This window comes from Somniosus microcephalus, chromosome 20 (genome assembly GCF_052327205.1).
Source record: "Somniosus microcephalus isolate GS21.2 chromosome 20, FLI_Smic_1.0, whole genome shotgun sequence".
NCBI classification, from domain to species: domain Eukaryota; kingdom Metazoa; phylum Chordata; class Chondrichthyes; order Squaliformes; family Somniosidae; genus Somniosus; species Somniosus microcephalus.
This window is the reverse complement of record NC_141006.1, coordinates 76,025,520-76,031,260: the sequence shown is the minus strand read 5'-3', so window position 1 is coordinate 76,031,260 and position 5,741 is coordinate 76,025,520.

Genomic DNA, 5,741 nt, shown 5'->3' with positions numbered 1-5,741 from the left:
GAACAGCACCTCATCTTTCGATTAGGCACTTTACAGCCTTCTGGATTCAACATCGAGTTCAACAATTTCAGATCATAACCTCGGCCCCTATTACATTTTTACTTATATTTTTTATCCACACCTTTGTTTTGGCCCTTCCCCCCCTTTTTTTCTCTCTCCCACATGGCAGCTGTCTCCCATTCTGCCAGCACATTTTACACCTAATCTAGAGCCGTCTTTTGTCTCTTTACTAGTCCTATCACCATCTCGTCTCGTTTTGAATACCTCTTAATATCTCTTCACTTCTCTTTTGTTCTCTCCCAGCCCCCATACTGGCCTTTTAATCTATTTCATTTCCTGTGCTTTTTCAGTCTTGACAAAGGGCTGTGAACCGAAATGTTGACTCTATTTTCTCTCCCCGGATGTTGCCTGGCCTGCTGAGTTTTTCCAGCATTTTCTGTTGTTATTTCAAAGTTTGTTTTGTTTGGGATGGGCTCAGTTAGTAGCACCTCTTGCCTCTGAATCATAGGGTTGTGGTTTAAACCCACTTCAGGACTTGAGCACATAATCCCCGCTGATACACATACCATAATCAATATGCTGTAAAATAAATTAATTGTTTGTGAAGTGCTTTGGAATATCTTGAGGGCATGATAAGATGCTATAGATATGCAAGACCTTTCTATCACAAGTGGTTAATTCACCGTGAATTTTATTCTGTACTATTTGCAGGGTCAGCATAGGCTTGATACAATACGATGGAGGGAAGCGATCGATAGATTTTTGGACTCTAGGGGAATCAAGGGATATGGAGATCGGGCAGGAAAGTGGAGTTGAGGTAGAAGATCAGCCATGATCTTATTGAATGGCGGAGCAGGCTCGAGGGGCCGAATGGCCAACTCCTGCTCCTAATTCTTATGTTCTAAGAGAAAAAGAAAAGAAGGGCTTGCATTTATAAAGCACAGCATCACATTTATAAAAAGAAACATCCCAAAAATGATTCATAGACAATGAGTTACTTTGTTAGGCAGCCATTTAGCACACAGCAAGATCCCACAAAATCAGCGGGTTAAATGACTCGTTAATCAGATTGTCGGTGGTGCTGGTTGAGAAAGAAATATCAGCCAGGACACTGAGCGAACCTCCTGCTCTTCTTAAAATAATACCAGGGGAGCTTTAGTGTCCACCAGAACAGGGAGATAGGCCCCAATTTAGCATCTCATCCAAAGGACATCAATCCAAAACACTCCCTTAATACCGTACGCAAATATCAGCCTACATTATATGCGCAAATTGGCTGCCGTGTTCCTACATTACTACACTTCAAAAGTACTTCATTGGCTGTAAAGTGCTTTGGGACGTCCTGAGGTCGTGAAAGGCGCTTTTTAATGGAAGGCTTTCTTTCTTTCTTGTTCTGGAGTGGGCCTTAAACCCAAACCCTTCTGACTCATAAAAGTGCTACCAACAGACTCGTACACTACTGTTACTCGTCAGCCTGTTCCCTCAGCATATTAACAAATGTTTAATGCCAGGATTTTTCATCAGAACAACTTCTGAATTATTCTTGTAATTTTTCTGGTCCTTATTGCCTGGGTCCTTTTAACCTGTGTTAAATGGTCACAGGCGCAGTGTCTCCTCTGCTCTGATTACTGTGGCGGGACAGCACCATCTCTTGTGATGTAGATATTAGCATGCTTAGCTCTGCTTTTGCACCCCTAACTTTTTCAACAACAAGCTAATGTTTTCAAGCTGTAATTTTTAACTCTGTTTATCACAAGGTTGTGTGGTTTAAATAAGGCACGTGATGAGGAGATTTATTATCTTGATAAATTAATATGAGGGACGAATTTCATTGGTTGTGTGCAGTGCTATGGTAAACAAGTTCTATTTGAGTGCAATTACAATGTTGCTACACATACTGTAGTAACCAGGGCAATTCATCCGTCTTATGATTCAGGCTTATAACCGACGTTTAGACTTGAGGCTGCCTGTTCTTCTGCTAAGCCTACCAATTTTAGACAAAATAGCTGTAGGGAAAGTGGAGCGACCCATATTAAGAGCAGAATATGGGTGGTGATGCTGACTGACTATTGTGTCAGCCATGGCTCAGTGGGTAGCACCCTCGTCTCTGATTCAGCTGCACTGTCGGAGGTGCCGTCTTTCAGATGAGGCATTAAATCAAGGCCCTGTCTGCTTTCGCAAGTGGACATAAAAGATCCCATGGCCACTATTTTGAAGAAGAGCAGGAGAGTTATCCCCGGTGTCCTGGGGCCAATATTTATCCCTCAATCAAATTCACTAAAACGGATTATCTGGTCATTATCAAGATCATTATCAAGAAGTCAAGATGGCGACCGAGACGGTCCGGTGCTAGCGCGCTCTCCCTGCTTCGGGCGGCCCGCTCTCGCCGCTTGCTCCCGCAACCGGAGCGAGGTGTTCGGCGAGTTGGGCGGAGGCAGCGCAGCGCATCGAGCAGCAGCAGCAGCCACGTCGACCCGCTAGAGCTCGTCAGCCGGCAGCTCCTCAGCGGGAAGGCATTCCGACTGGGAGGAGGGGAGCCGAGCATGGCGGCCAGAGGCTGGACCGGAAGCAGGAGAAGCAGGCCCCGAGCCGTCGGACCGTGGAGCCGGCGACGGTGAGGTGGAGGCCGCGGCGACCGGAGGATGTGTTCGGCGAGTCGGGCGGAGGCAGCGCAGCGCATCGAGCAGCAGCAGCAGCCACAATGACTCGCAGTCCGACTGGGAGGAGGGAGCCGGGAATGGTGGCCAGAGGGTGAGTGGGAGAAGCAGGCCACCACACGTGGAGCCGAGCCGGCAACAGTGAGGAGGCGGCCGCGGTGACGAGGAGGACGGAGCGGCTGAGGGACAGCGTGCTCCCACTGCCACTGGATGCCAAAGAATTGACTTTCTGAACACGGCGCTGTAAGAATAGCTGACGTGTCCCCACGGGGAGTAAGCATTCCATTGTACTAGTACATATGGCAAATAAAATTGAATTGAATTATCACATTGCTGTTTGTGGGAGCTTGCTGTGCGCAAATGGCTGCCGTGTTTCCTACATTACAACAGTGACTACACTTCAAAAAGTACTTCATTGGCTGTAAAGCGCTTTGAGACGTCCGGTGGTTGTGAAAGGCGCTATAGAAATGCAAGTCTTTCTTTGCAGCGGGGGAGAGATTGTCAAAGACAATGAAAGAAAAGAAAGACTTACATTTCTATCGCATTGGTTTCCTTATTAAATATTGTGAGTAGAGAGACTAGAATGATACAGCACAGAAGGAGGTCATTCGGCCCGTCGTGCCTGTGGCGGCTCTTTGGTGGAGCTATCCGATTAGTCCCACTCCCCCTGCTCTTTCCCCGTAGCCCTGCAAATTTGTAGATGTCACTACCAATTATGTAAAGCTATAGAGAGTGCACTTTACACGGTGTGTGAATTGACTGTAGGATTCGTAGCAAGAAAGTATATCGTAGCAACCAATGGTGAGCTAAATCGTGGTACAAAGCATTCTAAGCAGAGGAAAAGAAACTGAGAAATACTCAGATCTTAAAATTACACTTTACACAGGATATATGGCACAGAAACAGGCTCAGTGGGGGGCACTCTTGCTTCTGAGTCAATAAAGTCATGGGTTCAAGTCCCACTCCAGAGACTCGAGCACAAAAATCTAGGCAGACACTCCAGGGCAGTACTGAGGGAGAGCTGCACTGTCGGAGGGGCAGTGCTGAGGGAGCGCTGCACTGTTGGAGGGGCAGTGCTGAGGGGCGCTGCACTGTCAGAGGGGCAGTACTCTTGGAGCACTGCACTGTTGGAGGGGCAGTACTGAGGGAGCACAGCACTGTCGGAGGGGCAGAACTGAAGGTGCGCTGCACTGTCGGAGGGGCAATACTGAGGGAGCGCTGCACTGTCGGAGGGACAGTACTGAAGGTGCACTGCACTGTTAGAGGGGCAGTACTGAGGGAATGCTGCACTGTCAGAGGGGCAGTGCTGAGGGAGCGCTGCACTGTTGGAGGGGCAGTACTGAGGGAATGCTGCACTGTCGGAGGGGCAGTACTGAGGGAGCGCTGCGCTGTCAGAAGGGCAGTGCTGAGAGAGCGCTGCACTGTTGAATGGGCAGTACTGAGGGAGCGCTGCACTGTCGGAGGGGCAGTGCTGAGGGAGCGCTGCGCTGTCAGAGGAGCAGTACTGAGGGAGCGCCGCACGGTCGGAGGGACAGTACTGAGGGAGTGCTGCACTGTCAGAGGGGCAGTGCTGAGGGAACGCTGCACTGTTGGAGGGGCAGTACTGAGGGAGCGCCACACTGTCGGAGGGGCAGTGCTGAGGGAACGCTGCGCTGTTGGAGGGGCAGTACTGAGGGAGTGCCACACTGTCGGCGGGGCAGTACTGAGGTAGTGCTGCACTGTCAGAGGGGCAGTGCTCTTGGAGTACTGCACTGTTGGAGGGGCAGTACTGAGGGAGCAGTGCACTGTCGGAGTGGCAGTACTGAGGGAGGAGTGCACTGTCAGAGGGGCAGTACTGAGGGAGTGCTGCACTGTCAGAGGGGCAGTGCTGAGGGAGCACTGCACTGTCGGGGGGGGCAGTACTGAGGGAGTGCTGCACTGTCAGAGGGGCAGTGCTGAGGGAACGCTGCACTGTTGGAGGGGCAGTACTGAGGGCGCGCTGCACTGTCGGAGGTGCCGTCTTTCGGATGAGACATTAAGCTGAGGCCCTGTCTGCTCTCTCAGTGTGGATGTTATAAGGTCCCACAGCACTATTTTGAAGAAGAGCAGGGGAGTTCTCCCCGGTGTCCTGGGACCAATATTTATCCCTCAACCAACATCACTAAAACAGATTATCTGGTCATTAGCACATTGCTGTTTGTGGGAGCTTGCTGTGCGCAAATTGGCTGCTGCGTTTCCTACATTACAACAGTGAACACACTTCAAAAAAACTTCATTGGCTGTAAAGTGCTTTGAAACGTCTGGTGGTTGTTAAAGGCGCTATAGAAATGCAAGTCTTTCTTTCTTACTTGGATGGGAATTCTTCTGGAGCTTTCCATAGTGCAGCCAGCTGTAGATGAAAGAAACAAAAAATGCGAATGCAATGACACATTCAGCTTCCGTCACTACCCCAGGCCCTCCATTTATAGACACGTATCTGGACGTGTTCGAGGAGACCTGTGTTTGCTGCCTCCACTTCACTAGACAGAGTTGGATCACCTGCAAACAACACCCAGAGAAGGGATGGCTCTTCCAGTGGAATTAAGGGTTAACCCATTGCGAAGTTTTCATTCCAGCGGATCTGTCCGTCAGGTGACATTTACCGCATCAGGCAGTCTGCAATGCACACATGTCTCAAGAAAGTTTCAGATACTTTGTTTGCCAGGGCAACACATTGATCCCTTTGCCCGTGGATGAGAGGCATTAGCTGGAGCGCATGCAGAGCTTTCAATAGGGTGGCAGGATTCCTTTGAGTAAAAGGTATTGTGGATATCAGGTCTCTTCCTATCAACTGCATGCCTACATGAACGGCAAGTGTTTTCACTCAATTAACGTTCAGGTGGTATTTGACCGCAGAAATTTCATTGTGCACATCATCGGTTATCCGGGAAGCAGCTTTCGTTACACAGCAGTCCATGGTGCCTGCATTGTTAGAAGACGAAATACTGGTGGGATAGCTGTTAGGATGACCAGGACTAACCATGACCCTAGGGAGGAGCCCCTTCATAGCACAGGAACACCTTAGGATTGAAGGTTAAAAATGTGCTGACTGTTCCTTGGCTACCA